The sequence below is a fragment of the Sapajus apella genome, unplaced genomic scaffold (genome assembly GCF_009761245.1).
Source record: "Sapajus apella isolate SASKATOON/1434 unplaced genomic scaffold, GSC_monkey_1.0 scaffold4, whole genome shotgun sequence".
Taxonomy (NCBI): Eukaryota; Metazoa; Chordata; class Mammalia; order Primates; family Cebidae; genus Sapajus; species Sapajus apella.
In genome coordinates this window covers 31,949,649-31,972,158 of record NW_022436944.1, presented here as the reverse complement: position 1 = coordinate 31,972,158, position 22,510 = coordinate 31,949,649, and the positions used below count along the sequence as shown (strand labels likewise).

The following is a 22,510-nucleotide window of genomic DNA, read 5'->3' as shown; positions in this document are numbered from 1 at the left end:
CCTTCTGGGAAAATCCAGCTGTGGATTTCTAAAGGACTTTCCCAGGCAAAGACGCCTGAGGTAAGAGAAAAACAGGATGGGGAAAGCACCATCCTGGGGATGTGAGAGACGGAGCACCCTCTCTGACCCGAGACCTGTGGTCGCGTCCCTGTCTCCACTGAGCTGCTCCAGCTGCATCAGGCCTGACTTCGCAGGCTGGTGGTTAAGTGGGTAGACAGGTCTGGACGCACAGCCACCACCGGTCATCCACAGCGATGAGCAAGCGGGTGTTTCACTGCGGCCACCTCTGACACTGTACTTCATCCAGCCTTCCTCATAGCCTCCCTCAGTGTTTCCAAGATTCCCTGGGGTGAGTGAGACTCACGGTGAAGCTCAGACTCTACCACGGAGGGCAGCTGCCTCGCCTGGGGCCTCCCTGAAGGCGTCACAAGCAGGTCTGGGGGCAAGCCCATCTCCGTGGCTGGCTCCTAGAAATGAAAAAGGGGCAGGATGATCAGAGGAGTAGAGTTAGACTTCCTGGCCTCTCCCTGTCCTCCCTCAAGAAAGAGGTGACAAATGAAGCATTCTTGGGGAAGGAGAGAAAGTCCGCAGTTGACTGAGGTCCCAGGACAGGGCTGAGGCAGTGGTGGAGGAGACAGCGACCTCTGCCCTCCACACGTGCAGTGTCAGGGCCTCAGAGCCCAGCTGTCAGGCCGCAGGAGATGGTGGGAGGTCTGGCTCAGTGGAGACTGAGTCATCTGCGACCTCGGGGTCTAAAGGAGTCACGCCTGTGAGTGATGAGCACCTTGACTGAGGCCAACGTCACCGACGTGTCTGGGAGATGAGTCAGGGACCCGCAAAGTAGGAGTCTCAACATTCCTGGGAACAGCTTCCTCTGACTGCCCTGTTGTGATATGTTTTCTCCCCTAAGTGACCCCGAAGGGATGCCAGCTTTGCCATTGACATTTCTACAGCAAAATGAACTAGTGTGTGCCAGAGTACAAAGGACATGGCTGCAACTTTCAAATCAACTTCTCGTGGGATTTCAGAGGCCGATTACCCTCCTCTCCCCCTTCCCTCCCTCCTTCTTTCCAGGATGTCAATATTCAGCTTTCAAATATTTATTGAGCAGCCACTCCGTGTCAGGTGCTGTGGACTGGAGTGACCGTGATGGACAAGACACATGCAGTCCCTGCCTTCACACACCCCGTATTCTAGGGCAGGGAGACACTAAACAATTACACAATTGTCTGCAGTTTGCTGTGAACTATGAATGGATAGTTCAGAGGGCTCAGGATGTATCTAATGGGGGTCCTGGCAGGACCTGGAGGGCCAGGGAGGACTTCCTTGAGGAAAGTACCTATAAGAGGGGCTGAGCGCGGTAGCTCATGCCTGTAATCTCAGCACTTTGGGGTGGCTGAAGTGGGTAGATCACCTGAGGTCAGGAGTTCAAGACCAGCCTGGCCAACATGGTGAAACCCTGTCTCTACTAGAAATACAAAAAATTAACTGGGCATGGTAGCATATGCTTGTAATCCCAGCTACTTGGGAGGCTGAGGCAGGAGAATCGCTTGACCCTGGGAGGGGGAGGTTGCAGTGAGCTGAGAATGGGCCATTGCACTCTGGCCTGGGCAATAAGAGTGAAAATCCGTCTCTAAATAAATAAATGAAGTCCATGTAAGAGGAGTCTGAGAGGGTAGAAAGTTCTCCTGGGAGGAGTATTTCAAACAGAAGAAGCTGGGACACTGAGAGACAGTGTGGTTGGTGTGGTCCAGGAGAGGTAAACAAGGGTCAGGACTCAGCTCAGGAAGCTTCTGTGAGGATTCAGAGCTTTCCCCTGAGAAAAATTCTTGGGAAAGGGAGGGTGGAGAATTGGGTTCCCTGAGCCCCAGCAGGGAAGTTATGAGTTTCTGCTTGTGGAGCATTTGGGCTCTGATCCCCCAACTATCAGCAACAGCCCAAGAGGTGAAAGCTGGTGAGGCCGGGGAGGCTCAGGACCAGGAAATCCCTTGGTGGACCTGGGTGGGAAGACACCAGAAGCCAGCTGTGGGCAACAACGGGCAGGTGCTTCCGTTTCCCTTACTGTAAAGAGGGTAGAATCAGCCTAGGATCAGTGTGTTAAGAGATCATAAGGATGAACAACAGTGGTAGCCGGAGGAAAGCCTTGTGCCCTTTTAATGCCTAGCATGGCCCAGAAGGAGACTGCTGACTGCCTCCCTCCAAGCCAGCAAACGCTGGGATTACAGAAACACAAGATTTTTGTAATCTTACCCAAGGAAACAGAAATATCCCAAGGAAATCAGCAAATAGCCGACAGATAATTTTATGTAGTAGAAGGAGCCTGGGTTTTGGAAGCAGAAAGACTTGAATTTGTACCCTGGATCTGTCACTAGCTGTGTGGCCTTGGACAATCACTCTCTGAGCCTCATTTCCTCACCAGTGACAAGAGGACAATTGCAACAAGCTGTGCTTATTCAGCTGTTTCAAGCATTAGAGATGGCGTTTATAAAGTGTTCAGCACAGCGTAGGCAATAATAGCTCCCCAATATTTGGTAGAAGTAGAAAACATTCAAACCATTGGAGAGGTGGGTTTTCACCTATGCAGGCCCAGACGTCACCTTCTCTCATCAATGTCCATCGTCTACACACCAAGACCTGTCACTTCAGACACAAATCTTCCCAGGACCAGGATAGGAGAGAGTCAGCAAGGGACCAGGATGAGAATATGGGGTTTCTGGGTCCATGAACACATACATACATACACACACACAAACGTGGACACACATAAGAGCACATAACTATGTAAAACATGTATATAAAGATGTTTAAGGGGACCCCACACCCAGAGATTCCCAGCCACTTGAAAAGGTGCTGAGGTTGTTTAACGTTTTTACACCTCAGGTCTCTTGTCTGTAAAACAGGAATGATAATAACACAGGAACGTTGTAACGATTACATGTTAGGTACCTTGACAGTACCTAGCCCAGTGTGGGCTCTCCGTTTTTGCTACTAGGATTATTATTACAGCTGGACACCTTATCAGGACTCAGAAATCTAGAGATACAGATGCAAACACAAATACACTCAGACCCAGCACAATCAGATTCACAGGCACACACATACCCTGAATCTGACCACAGACGTAGGTGCTCATCAGAGAGAAGCTGTGTCAAACACTCCATTGATGGACAGTGTGGTAGAGCTCACATAGTTTGGCCTTGGTCCAATTAGGCCTGGTTCATTTCAGCCAGGTTGCAGCAAAGAAAGTAAAACTGCTCTGCAAATTCAGATGAGCAGAATTTTGAGATGCCATGTGGAGAGATGCCATGGAGAGAGGGAGGGGACTGAGCCTAAGTTTGAAGCCTATTTTTCAGGAGGTCAGATAGTCACTTTTAAGCCTATTTTTAAAGAGGTCAGATAGTCGCTTTCAAGCTGCCTAATGGCCAGACCTATGGTATAGCCAGGGCCCACTCCACCCAATACAACTTTAGTAAAAAGCATGCTGTCCTGAGTTTAGAGATGGTCAAAGATGGTGCATTTGCTCATTTCCACATATGAGCAAATGTGCTATCAGTCATGCTCAGAGGCAATAGGCAAGAGATGAGGAATTCAGTGGGATCAGGAAAGTGGAGCATGCACCAGAAAGCAAAGGGCCCTGAAGCACTCCAGGATTGTCACGAGATGGGGATCGGAGCTATAAAAATGTTTGGAGGACGCAGGGCTATCCTCTGACATCCAACCTTATAATCCAACTTCTGGGTTATAAAAAGAGCAGAAACATGAGCACATATATCCAGCCCTCCTTGAAGCATTATGCCCACCTGCTAAGGGAGGCTGAAGGACAGGTTGGGGGATGCTGTGGATTTGGCCAGAGAGGGCTTTGTGGAAAGTGGATGTGGGGTAGAAAAAAATGCGGTGTTTGCATCTGGTCAACCTGAAAGTGATGAGGGTTATACCTTGGGGGTGACCCTCTAGGAGCTTTCTCTGCAATTCATCAAGAGATTTTCTGTGATCCCACACACTAGGAGCTTTCTCTGCAATTCCTCAAGAGATTTTCTGTGATTCTGTTTAAGAGGAGGCTGTGAGTGACCCTCAAACAATGAGGAGCTATCATCTTTCCTTCCAGGATGAAGCTGCCACATAGCTCTGTGATTAACACAAACTGACTCTGGATGTCAGGCGAGATTAAAGGAGGGATCAGACGCTTTTGAAGAGAAGGTGGCCATCTGGATGGTGCAGGTGCAAAGTGGTGGAGGCTGAAAGGTGGCAGATGGCTTGGTTCTGTGAAGGCAAATTAGGGAATACAGAAGATGACAGATGGGCAGGTGTTGGGTCTTTGTGAAAAGGATTTGCCCAGGTGAAACAAATATTTTTTTTCTATTTAAATTTAGGTGAAGCAGAAGGATTTCATCACTATTTATTAACTGGCTTTCAAACTTTGCCTACAAACAAAGTGGAAATCTCTTTATAGCAGATTAATTTGGGAAACAACTCAATTAAAAAAGAGAGGCAAGGTTGACCTACCATCTCTTATTTGCATTTCCAAAAGGTAAAACAGTTCTGAAAATTAAGTTTTTAAGAAACGGATTTGACAGCATAATCTGACTTCAGTTGACCTCTTTGTCATCTTTATTCCATGTAGTGTGAACATTTGATGCAGAAATGCTGGTGCATTTGACTACTGAGTACTGCCCAGACCCCACTGGGGTTTTACATAATATGGGTAATACGCTATATATTACCTTTCTAAAGTCCAAAAAGTTCTAGATTTCGAAACACACCTGGTCTCCGGGGTTTGGGCATAGATTCCACCTACCTCTGAGGACAGCTGAGAATGTATGCTCAGCAGGCTGCCTGGTGCTGGCCTCAGCACGGATGCTCAGGTGTGAGCAAGTGGAAGCGGCTCCAAGGGAATGTTACAGCTCTTTGTATGGGTACATTTGTGGGCGAGGGGAGCAGTGTGTAAATGCTCCACTAGACTTGGGGATGTGAAATTAACAATGTGGAAGAGAAGCTCTTAGGAAAGGCACCCTCTTGAGTGAAATGATAATTCACTTCGAGATGGTGCCAATAATTAAAACATTTTTATGGCATTTTACGAAACATCAATTAGGTTCACATGCAAAGCTACTGACCCTACTTGTAACACACATTTCAGAAATGTTGCTGTCCCGTGACCTGCCTTTCTTATCTCCATTCAGGTGGGTCCCCCATCCCTAGCCCTGCTTATGGCCTCCTCAAGAGGGCCAGCAAGGAGGACAGCTGAAGTGGAAGGGCAGGGAGCCAGGAGGATCACTATAAATAGAGTCCACCTTCTCCATTCTTCTCACTGAGCCACTTCTGAGCTTTCCAAAACAACTGCAGCAGCAGCTGCTGCTGCTTCAACAGCCACAGAAGCATTGGTGTCACCTGAGGACACAGCCTCAGGTAAGAGAAGGGGCCTGGCTGCAGAGGGGCAGAGTCAGAGGGGCTGTGTTGGTGCTGAGCTTCAGGGCAGCCTTATGAGAAAGTAAATAAATAAATACCCACAGAGGACTCATAATAAAAGAGAAAATGTAACAATTTCTTGGAAATTTTTTTAAAAAAACACAGCTTTATTCTAAAAGGAAATGTCTCACATGGACCTTATGCAGAGAAGCCTAAGCGACTTGCAATTTTAACAATGGTTTTGTCATAGATGCAAAGGTAATGTTTTGATAATTTTTTTTGTTAATAAAAGAGCTTAATAGAAGACCTTAAATGAGGCTCTGGACCAGTGATGCTGACAGGGCCACCATTTCTATATACTCTCTATGACAGAGGATGCAAGAGCAGAACGTGCTAGGGTCTCCTGCACAGGGCTCATGGAGAGATGCTGATGAGGAGAGACTTGTAGGTAGGAGAAGATAAGGTTCTGGGTGGGGAACCTGGAGCCCTCAGGGAACCAGGAGCACTGGAAGGAATCTCCATAGCCACCCTCTGTCTGTACTGCATCAGAGGAAGATTGCTACCCATGATGGATGAGCTGGGGTGGGAAGTAGAGCTCTTCCTCACTGGAAGTGTTTAAGCAGAGGCTGGCAACTCTTTGACAGAAACACCGCAGAAAGAATCCATGAATCAGATGGGGGATGAAAATATGTTGCTGCAAAAGTTATTTTCATCAGGAAAGACACAGGAGGGAGTGTTTCCAAATCTCAGGGTGGAGGTGGGCAACAAATTACTACTGTCTTTGCAGCCACTGGTATGCTCCTCCCCAAATTTCAGACAGGGCACCAATGTAGCTGGTGGTCAAGCATCACGTCCCTCAGGCTATTGGGGAGGAGGAGTTGAAGACCTCTGAGCTGATGCTCTCACCTGGGGTACTTGGAGCAACAAGTAATACCTGGTTAACTGTAATGGACTAGAGAAATCCTCATTGAGAGCTTCTTAAGAGTATTTTAGCCCAGAAGGACAAGCTGAGCTCACATTTGACAGAAGGCAAGCTTTCCAAGGGTTGGCTGTTTTTCCCCATGCAAGCAGGACCCCACACCCAGTGTTCCCCTTGCCTGGCTGCTTCCGGTTTGTAGGTGATGGAATATAAAAGATGAGGTGTCAGCAAGTATTTAACACCAGGACAGATGTGGAACTACCTAGATAATGTGTATCTCCCATTGCCTGCCTCCATGTTTCTGTCCAATGGAGCTTTCTGCCAAGTTAGAAATATTCTATGTTGTCCAGTTTGATCGCTGCGAGCCACATGTGGCTATTGGGCAATTGTAATGTAGCATAAACACATAAATACATTTTAAACTTAATTTAATTTTCATCAATTTAAATTTAAATATCCACTTGTAGCTAATAACTATTGTATTGGACAGTGCAGTGCTGGAACATTCATTCTGTGATAGCAGGAATTGCATTTTTAAAAAGTCTTTTTATCTCTGGCTCCTCATATAGTGCCCATGAGTAGATATTTGATAAATAAACATCAAAAGAAGATGAGGATGTTCTGGGAGGTTTTTTGAGAGGGCATGGTTAAAACCTGAAGGCAAAAGGGCTGTTTTTAGTAGATTAATGAAGACTTCGAATCACCAGAGTGTTGGTTGGTTTGTCTGCAGTTTTGTTCTTCTTTTTTTTTTTTTTTTTTTGAGATGGAGTTTCGCTCTTGTTGCCCAGGCTGGAGTGCAATGGAGCGATCTCGGCTCACCACAACCTCCGCCTCCTGGGTTCAGGCAATTCTCCTGCCTCAGCCTCCGGGATTACAGGCACGCACCACCATGCCCAGCTAATGTTTTGTATTTTTAGTAAAGACGGGGTTTCACCATGTTGACCAGGATGGTCTCGATCTCTTGACCTTGTGATCCACCCGCCTCGGCCTCCCAAAGTGCTGGGATTACAGGCTTGAGCCACCGCGCCCGGCCATGTTCTTCTTAATGATCTAGGGCTTTCCTGCCATTTTAACCATAGCTTGTTGCATTTTGACAAATGTACACAAATGTAGGTATAGAATATGACCATCAAGATACAGGACATTTTCATCACCATGAAAAGTTCCCTTGTGTCCAGGGTTGGTTTCAAAGGTGTGCAAAACCCGTGCGGTCACACAAGGGCATGTGCTCAGAAAGGCCCCATGCTTGGTTTCCTGTTCTGCTGTTGCTGTCTGGAAATTCTTAATAATTTTTTTAACAAGGGGCCCTCCATTTTCATTTTGCATCATGCCCTGCAAATTGCGTGGCTGGTATTGCCTGTATCCCTTTACAGTTGATCCCCTCAAACCATCCCAGCCTTAGGCAAGCACTGATTGCTTTTGTCACTACAGGTTAAATTTGTCTTTTTAAAATTTTAATTTATTTTTAAAGACAGCGTCTTGCTCTGTCACCCAGACTGGAGTGCAGTGGTACAATCATGGCTCACTGCAGTCTTGAACTCCTGGGCTCACGTGATCCTCTTGCCTCAGCCTCCTGGGTAGCTGGGACTACAGTGTGCACTACCACGTCTGGCTATTTTAATTTTTTTTTTTTTTTTTTTTTTTTTGTAGTTAGCAAAGTTTGTTCCTTTTTATTGTTGTATAGTATTCTATTATGTGGATACATCATGATCAGTTTATTCATTCATTTGTGACGGACATTTGGGTTGTTTACAGTAGTTATCTATTATAAACTAAGCTGTTAAAAGCTTTTGTTTATAAGTCTTTGCACAGACAATGTTTTCATTTCTCTTGGGCAAACACCTGGGGATGGAATTGCTGACAGTAGGATAACATGTTTTCAACTTTTCAGAAGCTGCCAAATTATTTTCCAACATTTTTGTACCACTTAATATTCCTACCAGCAATGTATGAGAGTTACAGTTGCCTTACATTTTTGTCAGCACATTGTATTGTACTCTTAAATTTTAGCCATTCTAATGGCTAAGCTGTATATCTTACTATGGTTTTACTTTGTGTTTTCCTGTGACTGAAGATTTTGAGCATCATTTTGTGTATCTTCTTTTGTGATGTCTGCCGGAACCTTTTGCCCTTGTTTGTTTGTTTTATTATTGAGTTCTTTATATATGTTGGATAGAAGTTCTCTGTTAGATTTTGTGTGTGTGTGTGTGTGTGTGTGTGTGTGTGTGTGTGTGTGTGTGTATTTTAACCTCATACATTTTCTTCTACTCTGTGGCTTGACTTGTCTTTTTTTTCTTCCATTCTGTGGCACGATCACAGCTCACTGCAGCCTTGACCTCCTGGTCTCAAGTGATCCTCCTGCCTTGGCCTCCCAAGTAGCTGGGACCACAGATGTGTGCCGCCACACCTGGCTAGTGTATTTTTATTTTTTGTAGAGATGAAGTGTCACTATGTTTTCCAGGCTGGTCTTGCACTCCTGGACTTAAGTGTTTCCCCCACCCCAGCCTGCCAACATGCTGGGACTGAAGGCAAGAGTCACTGCTCCTGGCCAGCCTTGTCATTTTTTAATGATATCTTTCAAAAATAGATATATTTTTAACTGTGATGAAATTCAATTTAATATTTTGTGTTTTATGGTTTTGCTTTTTGGTGTCCTATCTAAGAAATTTTGCCTACCCTAAGGTCACAAAAATGTGCTCCTAAGTTTTCTTTTAGAAGTTTTATAGTTTGAGGCCGGGCGCGGTGGCTCACGCCTGTAATCCCAGCACTTTGGGAGGCCCAGGCGGGTGGATCACGAGGTCAAGAGATCGAGACCATCCTGGTCAACATGGTGAAACCCCGTCTCTACTAAAACTACAAAAAATTAGCTGGGCATGGTGGCGCGTGCCTGTAATCCCAGCTACTCAGGAGGCTGAGGCAGGAGAATTGCCTGAACCTAGGAGGCGGAGGTTTGTGGTGAGCCGAGATCGCGCCATTGCACTCCATCCAGCCTGGGTAAAAAGAGTGAAACTCTGTCTCAAAAAAAAAAAAAAAAAAAGAAGTTTTATAGTTTGTTTTTTATCTTTAGGTCTATGATATATTTTGAGTTTTTATGTATGGCATGAGATGAGAGTAAAGGATCATTTTTTCCCATACTTACATTCAATTATTCTAGCACCGCTGGAAAAACTTCCCTTCCTCTGTGGAATTACCTTTGCATTTTCATTAAAAAATAATGGATCACATATGTCTGGCTCCATTTCTGGACTCTGTTTCATTGATCTATATGTTTATCATGTTAATACAACCTTATCTTAATAACTATGGAATTATAAGAAGTCTTGAAATCAGATAGGACAAGTATCCCAAATTTGTTGTTTATAAAAATTGTTTTAGCTATTCTAGGTTCTTTGCAGCTTTATATAAATTTTAGAATCAACTTGTCAAGATTGAATTATATCTATAGATCAGTTTGCGGAGAACTGATTTTTAAGAATATTGTCTTCCAATTCATGTCTCTCTATTTATTTAGATCTTTGTTTTCTCTCAGCAATGTTTCACAGTTTTCAGTGCACAAGTATTGTATATTTTTTCTGTTACGTTATCCGTAAATATACAATTTTTAATGGTATTGTGAATGGTATCATAAAATTTCTTTTCCATTGTTCTTGACAGTATGTAGAAATACATTTATTTTTGTATGTTGATCTAGTATTCTGTGATCTAAAACTTATTTCTAGTAGCATTTTTGTAGGCTCAAGATTTTCTATGTACATAATCATGTCACATGAGAATAAAGATAGTTTTACTTCTTATTTTCAAATCTACATGACTTTTATTTCTTACTTTTCTATTTCACTGGCTAGAATCTCCTGTATAATATTGGTTAGAATTGGTAAGAACAGATATTCTTGCTTTGTCCATGATTTTAGATTAGAACTCATTCCGTCTTTTACCACTGAGTGTAAAGCTAGTTTAGGTTTGTCATAGATGCCATTCATCAGTTGATAAAATTCTCCCCTGCTCCTAGTTTGTTGAGAATTTTTACGGTGAATAGATGTGGAATTTTGTCAAATGGTTTTGTTTGTGTTTTTCACTTTTTTTTTTTTAAATCTCTTGAGATGATCATGTAGTTGTCCTGTTTTATTCTGTTAACATGGTGAGTTGTGCTGATGAAGTTTTAAATGTTAAATAATCTTTTCATTCCTGGATAAACTCTATTTGTTCATATTATGTTATTCCTTTAAAAAACCTTGAGGCGGCTCATGTGGAGGCAGCTATCTTGAGGTGGGGGAGTGCTGAGCTGTGTGTCATGCCCTGCGCTGCCCAGACTACTGAACAATACAGTCAGGATGGCTAAAGGTGACCCCAGGAAACCAAAGGGCAAGAAGTCTGCTCATGGCTTGTTTGTGCAGATGTGCAGAGAAGAACCTAAGGAGAAAACCCCAGAGGTCCCTGTCAATTTTGCAGAATTTTCCAGGAAGTGCTCTGAGAGGTGGAAGACAATGTCTGGGAAAGAGAAGTCTAAATCTGATTAAATGGCAAATGTGGATAAAGTACACTATGATCAGGAAATGAAGGATTACGGACCAGCTAAGGAGGCATTAGGATCCCTTTTCTTGCTTCCCTTAACTGGTCTCTAATTCTTCGTTTGGATCCCACCATCTGGATTCTTCCTGTTCTGTTCCGAATTCCGCCCCAAGATCAAATCCAAAAACCCTGTCATCTCTATTGAACATGTGGCAAAAGGCAGCGTGAGATGTGGATAAACATGTGACAGTGAAAAGCAGCCTTACGTTACCAAGGCAGCAAAGCTGAAGGAGAAGTATAAGAAGGATGTTACTGATTAAAAGAAAGTTTGATGGTGCAAAGGGTCATACTAGAGTTGCCTGGAAAAAGGTGGAAGGGGAAGACAGATGGCAAATAGGAAGAAGAGGAGGAGCATGAATTTTAAAAACTGTTTATCTGTCTCCTTGTGAATACCTTCGAGTAGGGGAGCACATTAATTAACGCATCTTTTATTTGAGAAGTGTCTGTTGCTCTCATTAGGGCTTAATTACAAAATTTGATCACGATCAGATTGTAGTCATTCAACACGCTCTAGAAATTGTCAGTGGTTTACATGAAATGGCCACTGGTGTCCAGAGCACCTTGAAACTGTGTCAACATTGAACGTTATTTCCAAACATTATTAAGATGAGAAAGTCTTGTGTTCACCTCACTCTGTGCACTTTGTTGTTGGTGTGACAAGGCATTTAAAGATGTTTCTGCCACTTTTTTTTTTAACTTGTAAGGTGGTGTTAACATATAGCTAGATATCCTGAGTTATCAACTGTATGTATCTCTAGTTTGTAAAAAGAACTAAACAATTGAGACAAACTCTTGACGCTCCTTGCTTGGCATTGAGGCTGCAGGGGAAGATGCCTTTTGGAGGGGTCGTAGCTCATGCACTGTGAGGCTGGACCTGGTGACTCTGCAATAGACATCCATTTAACTTCAGGTTGTCATGTTTCTGTATATAACGACATAGCATTCTGCCTCCATTCTTAGCTGTAGACTAAGGGGTTCAGCTGGCATGAGAAGTGTTTTTTTTTTGTTTGTTTATTTGTTGTAGTTAAGGCAATAGTTTTTAAACTGTTTTTTAAACAAACTCTAGAACTCTTCATTGTCAGCAAAGTGAAGAGCCACTACACCAATGAAAGTTCCAAAACCTTCTGTACTTAAACACGATTTGCAACATTTTTTTGTATGTTAAGAATGTTGAAATGCTTTTGAAGTTAAATAAACAGTATTACAATTTTAAAAATAAAATAAATATTGGTATACTATTTGCTAATATTTTGTTAGAGATTTTTATGTTATATTCACGAGGGATATTAGTCTTTTGTTTTCTTTTCTTATATCTTGGTCTGGTTTTGGTAACAGGATAACATTAGCTTTGTTAAACAAATTGGGAAATGTTACCTCCTCTATTTTATGAAAAGATTTATGTGAAATTTGTATTATTTCTTTCTGAAATGTTGTAAGGAATTCATCAGTGATGCCATCTAGAACTGGAGGCTTCTTTACGGGAAGAGGTTTATTTATAAATTCAATTTCTTTAATAAGTGTATGGCACTTTAGATTTTTAACTGCTTTCCAGTTTTAGCAAATCATATTTTCAAATAATTTATCTATTTTATCTAAGTTGTCAAATTTATTGGCATAAAGTTCTTCTTAATATTCTCTTTTACCTTTTTAATATCTGCAGGGTCTGAAAGGATATGCTATCTTTCATTCTTGATATCAGTTACTTGTGTTTTCTCTCTTTTCTTCCTGATCAATCTAGCTAATGGTTTATCAATTTTTTTTAAACCCTAGAGTTAAAATTATATTTTAAACTCTGATATATATATTAAAAAACCCTAGAGTTAAAAAAGTTGATATCCTTACTGTTTTGGTCCATTTTCACTGGTTTCCACTCTGATCTTATCTCCTTCCTTCTATTTTGGACTTAATTTGATCTTTATTTTTTAGCTTCTTAAGGTGGAAACTCAGATAATTGATTTTAGAACTTTTTTCTTTTATAATATAAACATTTAAAGCTATTAATTTTTCCCTATGTATTGCTCTAGCTGCCTTGCACAAATCTTGCTATGCTGTGTTGTTCATTTTCATCTACTTCAAAATATTTCCTTCATGATTTCTTCTTTGTCCCATACTGTACAGGGAAGCTCTCCAACTGAGTTTCTTTCTGCTCTCACACCACACCACCACAACAATCAACAACAGAAGAAGATTTCTTGACTAAGCGTATGGGGTTTTCCCACACACTAAGCCACAGACACCAGCTGCGTGTCCAGTTCAATTCCAACACAATCTACCTGGAGACAGTGTCAGAGTCCACGGGTTGGGTGCACAGTTCCCAGGACTGCCCCCAACATCTCCTGTTGCAGTCACAAATCTGGGCCTCCACAACTTCTGACTGATTGGCTTCAAGTTGGGGTTCCCATTACCCCCTCTTTGAGTTTGATTAATTTCCTGGAATGGCTCGCAGAACTCAAGGAAACACTTACATTATTGGTTTATTATAAAGAATATTACAAAAGATGCAAACGAAAAGAAATGTAGGGCAAGGTATAGGGGAAGGAGTGTGGAGCTTACATGCCCTCCCTGTAGCAACCTCCACATGATCAGCTATCTGGAAACTCTCTCAACCCTATCCTCTTGAGTTTTTATGGAGGCTTTATTATATAGGCATGATTGATTAAATCACTGGCAATTGGTAATCAGCTTGACCTGCAGCCCCTTTCCCTTTCCTGGAGGTTGGGGGGTAAGGCTGAGAGTCCCAACTCTCTAATCCCACCTTCATCTTTCAAGTGACCAGCCCCACCCTTGAACCTATCAGACAAAACACACACAAAAGACAGCACTTTGGAGATCCCAAGGATTTTAGGAGTCATAAGCCAGGAACCAGGGATGAAAATCAAAACATACATATGTACTCTGTGTAAGCATCCCTTTAATCATCTTGGTTTCCATTGCTACCACAGACCATCTCTTGGTTTCAACCACAGATCCCTTACATCAAAAGAATATACAGAATCGGTCCAAGAAGCAGCTTCTCTGCTCCTTCTGGAATCTCTCCCTGGGTTCAGCCCGCCTGCCTCCACTCCTGTCTCCACCATGTCCAACAGGGTGACCCAGAAGTCCTACAGGGTGTCCACCTCTGGCCCCGGGCCTTCAGCAGCCGCTCCTTCACGAGTGGGCCCAGTGCCCGCTCGAGCTCCTTGAGCTTCTCCCGAGTGAGCAGCACTGGGTTCCGCGGTGGCCTGGGTGCAGGCTATGCTGGGGCCAGCGGCATAGGCATGTGAGGCATCACCGCTGTCACCGCTGTCACCATCAACCAGAGCCTGCTGAACCCCATTAAGCTGGACATGGACCCCAACATCCAGGCCGTGCATACCCAGGAGAAGGAGCAGATCAAGACCCTCAACAACAAGTTTGCTTCCTTCATCAACAAGGTGCGGTTCCTGGAGCAGCAGAATCAGATGCTGGAGACCAAGTGGAGCCTCCTGCAGCAGCAGAACACGGCTCGGAGCAACATGGACAACATGTTTGAGAGCTACATCAACAGCCTGAGGCGGCAGCTGGAGACTCTGGGCCAGGAGAAGCTGAAGCTGGAGGCAGAGCTTGGCAACAGGCAGGGGCTGGTGGAGGACTTCAAGAACAAGTATGAGGAAGAAATCAATAAGCGTACAGAGATGCAGAATGAATTTGTCCTCATCAAGAAGGATGTGGATGAAGCTTACATGAACAAGGTAGAGCTGGAGTCTCTCCTGGAAGGACTGACTGACGAGATCAACTTCCTCAGGCAGCTGTATGAAGAGGAGATCCGGGAGCTGCAGTCCCAGATCTCCGACACGTCTATGGTGCTGTCCATGGACAACAGCCGCTCCCTGGACATGGACAGCCTCATCGTTGAGGTCAAGGCGCAGTACGAGGAGATCGCTAATCGCAGCAGGGCTGAGGCGGAGAGCGTATACCAGATCAAGCAGAGGAGCTGCAGAAGCTGGCTGGGAAGCACGGGGGGATGACCTGCGGGGTACGAAGGCTGAGATCTCCGAGATGAACTGGAACATCAGCCGGCTCCAGGCCGAGATTGAGGGCCTCAAAGGCCAGAGGACTTCCCTGGAGGCCACCATTTTAGATGCTGAGCATCGCGGGGAGCAGGCACTCAAGGATGCTCGTGCCAAGCAGCAGCAGCTGGAGGAAGCCCTGCAGAAGGCCAAGCAGGACACGGCACGGCAGCTGCGTGACTACCAGGAGCTGATGAACGTCAAACTGGCCCTGGACTTCGAGATCGCCACCTACTGCAAGCTACTGGAGGGCGAGGAGAGCCGGCTGGAGTCTGGGATGCAGAACATGAGTATCCACACGAAGACCACCAGCGGCTATGCAGGTGGTCTGAGCTCTGCCTGTGGGGGCCTCACAAGCCCTGGCCTCAGCTACGGCCTGGGCTCCAGCTTTGGCTCTGGCGGGGGCTCCAGCATCATCAGCCACACCAGCTCCACCAAGGCTGTGGTTGTGAAGAAGATTGAGACCCGCGATGGGAGGCTGGTGTCCGAGTCCTCTGACGTCCTGCCCAAGTGAACAGGTGCAACAGCCCCTCCCAGCCTGCCCCTCCTGAGGCTGCCCCAGAGCCCGGGAGGGAGGTTGCTGTACACGGGAGCACAGGGAATGGGAGACCCATCCGACGCTCAGCCCTAGCCCTCAGCCCACCCGCGGGGAGTTTACTGCCTGGGGACCCCCCTTGCCCATGCCTCCAGCTGCAAAACAATTCAATTGGCTTTTTTTTTTTTTTTTTTTTTTTTCCAAAAAAAAATCTCCAACTACTTAGGGGGGAGGGGGGGGGGGGGGGGAAGAAAAAAAGAATATACAGAATCATTAATAATTAGTCCAGTTCATTATATTGTACAAATGTCCCAGGGTGAGGCCGTTCAGGTTTGCAGTCTTCCTTTCAATCTTGTCAGGTTCCCAAAACAGGAGTTGTCCCAACAAATACTCAGCTTCACCCTTTCAGGCATGTGGGATCATTGAGCTAAGAGACAGTATCATCTATGGCTCTGAGACTCTTGAGTTGTTCACATAATATTGAACTTCCCTCAATTAATAACCAATTTATTTATTCCTTCATACTCATCTACTGTTTCTTCTGCTGTCCATTAATATCCACATTTTTCACCTTTGGGCGGGACATTAGAACTGCCACTGTGCTGATCTAGATTGCAGGCAGCAGCACTAGTCTGGCGAGTGCCTCCCATTCAGTCTGTTCCCATTCACATAGGGTAGGGTTATATAGATTCCAAACTAGTGAGCCATTTTCACACCGGGCATTATAGCCATAGGTATCCTTGGCTCCAGTTTTGCCAGAGGGTGAAGGCACAAGCCACCTGCATCAGGCACTTAGGAATTCTGAGAGGAGAAAAAAATTTTTCTTGAGGTGATTTGGGGAAGAGAAAAATTTTTATAGCTGTTATACCAATATGCTCCTCCCCTGGCAAGAGATACATAGTCTTACCAGTGTCCTCCCCGCCTCCTCTTCCCCAGATCAACCAGAAAAACCAAGAAAAAATCTAAAGAGGATACTGTAGTCCCACTCGTGTTGAGTGTGAGCACACAGTCGTGAAGGTGTGTCAGCCAGCCCTTCAAGCTTTTGTTTCTCCCTGCTTTAGGCAACCAATGTTTCAACTGCCTGTTCTCCTCTAACAAACTATTACTTGAGGGAGGCTGTCTCTCATTGTTGGACATCATGGGCTGTGCATTGTGTTCCTTGGTCTGAAGAAATGACAGGCATCCAAATTTATGCAATAACTTCTGTTCTGTTTTTTTTTTTTTTTTAATGGGACACTGAGCATTTTCATTCCCCACCAGATATGCAAAAGCCCAGTCCAGAGTCAGTGTCTGCTCTTGTCAAGACTCATTTGTAGCCTCCAGGGTTATCAGCATGGGTCTCCCCTGCCAGCTGTGTTCATGACCTTTTCACCAGGGAATCTACCGCATAGCCATCAGCCGTCTCTGTCACCCTTCATGACAAACCGAACAGTTCTTACTGGCATTATGTGCCTGAGAGGGTGCAAAAGAAACTGTCTTGACCCAACCCATGTCTCCACTGCTGCAGTACCCCCATCCTGTATCAGTTCGTTTCATGGACCCATGTGGCCACCTCCAGGGAGCACAAGGGGATATCTGCTTGGGCCTGGCAATTGTACTGGTTTCCATTTAGCATGTCCAATTAATATTGTTTGAAGGACAGGTTTACATGCCTTCTATTTTACAGTACAAGGTAGAGGAAACCAGTGTATGTGTGTGTGTGTGTGTGTGTGTGTGTGTGTGTGTGTGTGTGTGTGAGAGATAACAACACACATAGGTTATTAACAAATTTTTTAAAAATTTCCAAATATTTGGGAATTTTATTTTTAAATATCTTTTTGTTCTTGATTTCTAACGTAACTATGAGTGGGCAGAGAATATACAATTCAATCTTAGTTTATTGAGATTGATTTTATGGCCCAGAATATAATCTATGTTGGCAAATGTTTTATGTGCACTTGAGAAAAATGTGCGTGCTGCTGTTTGGGGTGGGGTGTTCTATAAATGCCAGTGAGATCAAGTTGGTTGATAGTATTTTTCAAATCTTCTACATACCAGCCAGTTTTCTCTCTACTCATTAATCAGAGAGAATTATTGAGATATCTAAATATAATTATAGATAAAGTATATTTCTCTTTTCAGTTATCTTTTGTTCAACGTATCCTGAAGTTCATTTGTTAACCCTAGATGTTATGTATCTAGAATTGTTATGTTCTCTTGACAAATTCACCCTTTTATTGTTATGAAATGTTTCTTTATATCTTTGGTAATATTCTTTGATCTGAAGTCTACTTCATCTAATATTAATGTAGCTACCCTAGCTGTCTTCTAGTTAGTGCTCACATGGTATATCTTTTTCTATAAATTTTTTATATTTAATTTTCCTGTGTCTATAATCAAAGTGGGGCTCCTATAGACAGCATATATTAAAATCTTCCTTAAAATCTGCTTGACATTTTTTTTTGAGTTCCATAGGATTCACAATGTATCTTTAACTTATCACACTCTACCCTTAAATACTATAATATCACTTCAGATATAATACAGAAACTTACAACAATATTCTTTAATTCTTCCATACTTTGTACTGTTATTATACATTTTACTTCTGTTATAAATCCCACAACATGTTATTATTTTTCTTTGAATAACCAGTTATGTTTTAAATAAATTTTAAAATAAAATCTTTCATATTTGCCCACTTATTTATTATTTCTGGTGTTTTAAATTCCTTTGTATAGATACAAGTTTCCATCAGTATGATTTTTCTTCCACCTGAAAAACATCCATTTATATTTATTAAAAATTTCTGTTTATAGTTAAAAAGTGTAAATAGAAAGTAAAAGCAACTTTTGTTGTAGAACAGATTTGTTGACAATGAATTCTCTCAGCTGATGTTTGTCTAAAAAGATCTTTATTTCATCTTTGGTTTTGAAAGATATTTTTACTTCCTGTAGAACTGTAGATTAGTTTGTTTTCCTTTCAGAATTTTTTTTTTTTTTTTCTGAGATGGAGTCTCGCTCTGTTGCCCAGGCTAGAGTGCAGTGGCACGAGCTTGGCTCACTGCAACCTCCGCCTCCCGGGTTCCAGCAATTCTCCTGCTCAGCTTCCTGAGTAGCTGGGACTACAGGTGTGCACCACCATACTCAGCTAATTTTTGTGTTTTTTAGTAGAGACAGGGTTTCACCATATTGACCAGGCTGGTCTTGAACTCCTGACCTTGTTTCTTTCAGAATTTTAAGAGTGTCATTCCATTGTCTTCTGGCTTGCACTTTTTTCTAATGATAAATCATGAAAATTTTCATTTTGGTTTTGTTTTTGTATATGTTATGTGTCTTTAAAAAAATCTGTTTGGTTTTAAGATTTTCTCCTTATCCATGGTTTTCAGCAATATGCTGTCACGTGGTTTTATTTGTGCATACCTTTCTTGGGATTAGGTGAGCTTACCAAATCTGTGGTTTTAGAAATGTTATCAAATTTGAAAAAATTTCAGGCATTATTTCATCAAATATTTTTATGGCTCTTACTTATTTACAGATATGTTCAACTACGTGATATGTTTCCATAGTTCATAGGCTCTGTTAATTTATTTTAGTCTTTTTTTGTTTTCATGTGTCATTTTGGAGAGTTTTTGTTGTTATATCTTCAAATTCACTTGCCTTTTCTTCTGCAGGGTTTAATTTGCTGGTAATTTCATCCAATAAGGTTTTTATGTCATGTCTCATTTTTTATCACTGGAGTTTTTATTTGTTCTATTTTATATCTCCCATTTCTCTTCTCATTGTGTCTGTTTACATGAGTACATTTACAATAGTTGTTTTAATATCCTTTTTGTTAACTCCAAAGTCTCTGTCATTCTGGGTACGTTTTTACTGACTGATGTTTTCCCTAAGTATGGGTCACGTTTTCCTGTATTTTTGTATGTCTAGTAATTTTTACTGGATGCTAGGCATTGTCACAGTTACCTTTTTGAGTGAATGACTTCTGTTTCTTGTAAAGGGCACTAAATTTTGTTGTGGCATGCACTTAGGGAACTTAGGATCAGCCAAATTTTTTCAAGGTTTGCTTTAAGTTTTTCTAAGGCAGGTCTAGAGTAGCCTTTATTTTGGGTCTATTTTATTTAGTTTTACTAAGCTACAACTCTTCTAGGATCTCCACTAAGTTCCCTGGGTGTTCAATGAGATTACTTCTCTGTGGCTGTGTCTCTACTATCTCACAGCCTGTGTAAGCCTTAGGAATTGTTCAGTACATAGATTCTCAGTACTTCTTTGCATAGCTTTGTGGAGTTTTACCCTAAGCATTCACAGCTTAGTTTTTAGCAACAGACTCACGGAGACCCCTACACAGATTCCAGGTTCATTATCTGCATAGTTCTCTCTGTTCCAGTGCTCTGCCCCATAAATTCCAGATGCTTTAGTCTCCCTTAACCCTGACCTCTGCTTGCTTAATTTGGCAAGATTGCAGTGTTATGTTTGTGTTCCTTCCCCTGCATCACTGTCTGGAAAAGTGACTCTTGGCAGAAAGCCAGGGAGATTGTAGGGCTTGTTTGTTTCATGACTCTCATTGACCATAGTTCTGCACTTCTTGTTGTCTAGGATTTGGAAATAGCTGTTTCATAAATTTGTCCAACTTTCTTATTGTTTTCAGTGGGCAGAAAGTCAGGTACCAGCTACTCTGACATAACCATAAGATACAGATGAGCTTTTAACAAGACCACATTCACAGCAGTGGTGACTATAGCTTTTTTTTTTAATAGAGTCTCACATGAAGGAACGTTGGAAACTGAAAAGGACTGTGGAGAATCTAAGATCTGGAGATTTGACAGTGATAGCAGAAGCCATGGAAGAGAGTTTAACAGAAAATCTGACAGCCAGGCTATAACAATAGGGATTTCTGATGTGTAGACTGGGAATAGAATAGATTTCAGTGCTTTCTATTGAAAAATTATTTGCTTCTTATTGAAGCAGGGGGTCCAATATGAAATAGACAAAAGACTCTTCTTCTGATAATTGGATCTCAACCTTGGACACATACTCAAATCATCAAGGGAGCTTTTAGATAACCTGGTTCTCAAGTTGTGCTGAAAAAATAAATCAGTCTGTGGGATAAGTCTAGGCATTTGTATATTTTAAAGCTCCTTGAGTAATTTCAGTGTGCTGCCAAAGCTGAACACCACTGCTCTAAGGTACTCCACTGCCAGCATGGAGGGTTAGGGTTAGGGTTAGTATTAGGGTTTCTCTCTGGGGAGCTTTCTGTTTGGGGAGCTCTATTAGCTGTTCTGCATATGTTATCTCTTTACTATCTTCTTCCTTTCCATCCCTTTCCTGAACATTTTCTCAGCTGCTCTTGTTCTATTCAGAAGAAGGCCCAGATGATGAGACAGTGGGGAAGGCCAGGCAGGAGGTGTTGCAGTGGGGAGAAGGGAAGTGTAGACCCAGGAAGGGGTACAAAGGAGGAGACAGAAAGCAGATGCTGCAGAAGCCAGGGTGTGTGGGGTCCCCATTTCCCCTTCCCCTCCTTCTGCTGTCACACTTCCTTCCCCTGCTCCAGGCCCAAACAAGTCTGGAGCTAGCCAGCTCAGCTGGTGACTCTCCAAGATCTTCTGCCCACACTTCCTGGCCACAATCCTCCTTCGGGGTGATGAAAAGGCCCTGGAAGTCCCTTGCTATTTACTGAGGAAGTGTGGGCTTGTCTCCTGGGAACAGAGGCCACAGACTTTCTGTGATGGAAAGCGCCATGGGTCAGAGCTCATGCCCTGCCACTGACTTGCAGAATGACCCTGTCAGTTGTTTCTCCTCTCTACCTCAGTTTCCCCACTTCTAAAGTTAGAAGATCCAACTGCATAGTTTCCTTGATCCTCCATCTCTGACTGTTTGAATGTGTCCAGGCAGCCTGTGTTCCTTTGGGAAGACTCCAGAAGTTGACTTTGGGGACCCTTTTCTCCCCAGAGGTATGTGAGGCATGGTGAGTGTTGGTCTGGCCTCCCCTCCTGGAGTGTGCCCAACTCCGAGGGACAGGCTGGAAATGAAGATGGTTTTAGTAGCTGAGAAAACAGCAGGTGGATTGTTGGATGTGTAATAGAGCATTAAAGGTGTATAATAGAGTGGCCTTTTCTTTTCCTTTAAAGCTGAGAAAAATGACATTTTAAAAGGGTCATGTTGTGGGCAAACAACATGTTTGTTTTGAAAAGGACCACTCAGCATGTCCACTGATGATGTAGGAAGGGAAATAACCGGCTCTCTGGGCTAAGGGTGTGCCATGGAGATTCCTGGAGATTGGGTGGGGTGAGGGTAGACAGCCAGATGGAGGGTGTTTGGAGAGGGCCCTGTCCTTGGAGGATGGGTGGAAGCTAGTGCCACAGGTACTCTGAAGACAAGGTTGGGCCTGGGGCTGTCTCAGGATGTGCTTGGAGCAGCAGTGTGGGGTGGATTTCTGAGCATGGAAAAAGGGCCCACAGTGGGAGCCAGGTCCCCAACCTGGGCCACGCAGCAGTGCTCTGGTGCGGCTCAGCCACAGCCGGCAGCAGAGATGCCCTCACAAGGATATAGGGCAGAAGGGGCAGCAGTGCTGAGGCCAACAGTGAGCAGGGAGACTGGAAGTATGTCTGCGGCCTTGCTTCAGAGCCCATGTGGAACGGCACCTGGGAACCCCCAGAAATATCTGGGGACAAGACCATCAGAGAGCCCAGAGTCTCTGCATTGGGAGGGTGGGGACTCACAGTGCTTGCCCCACAGCTCACTGAGCACCATACAGAACAAGGCTGATTATGAGAGCAAAATGTGTAGTGCCTGGTGCCCGCAGGTGTGTTTACAGAACTGCTGCTGTAATTATCATCATTGTTAATGAGCTATCATGGGAATGTTTTCATGAACTGTGGCCCAATTTACAACAAACTTTTTGTTGACCTCTGCTTGGCTACAAGAGTGCCACTGTCCAGGCCTATCCCTAACATTTGTGGGGCCCACATAAAGAATGCAAATAGAGGCCCACATACTTTAACACCATATATTCAGCCTGCAACAAACTTTAGGAGCAATGTGACTTATTTCATCTTGAAAATGTTCCTCACACCAT

The 22,510-nt window shown here is 43.5% G+C and overlaps 1 long non-coding RNA gene and 1 pseudogene across 1 annotated transcript; both read left to right on the top strand.

Moving 5' to 3' along the window:
- The first annotated feature begins 7,790 nt into the window (after window positions 1–7,790).
- LOC116541671 lies at window positions 7,791–13,414 on the top strand. The gene is made up of 3 exons (XR_004264891.1): window positions 7,791–7,801; window positions 8,717–8,718; window positions 13,240–13,414. It is a non-coding gene; the product is annotated as an uncharacterized LOC116541671 (long non-coding RNA).
- Window positions 13,415–13,954: 540 nt separating this feature from the next.
- On the top strand, window positions 13,955–15,504 carry LOC116541664 (annotated as a pseudogene).
- The last annotated feature ends 7,006 nt before the right edge of the window (window positions 15,505–22,510 follow it).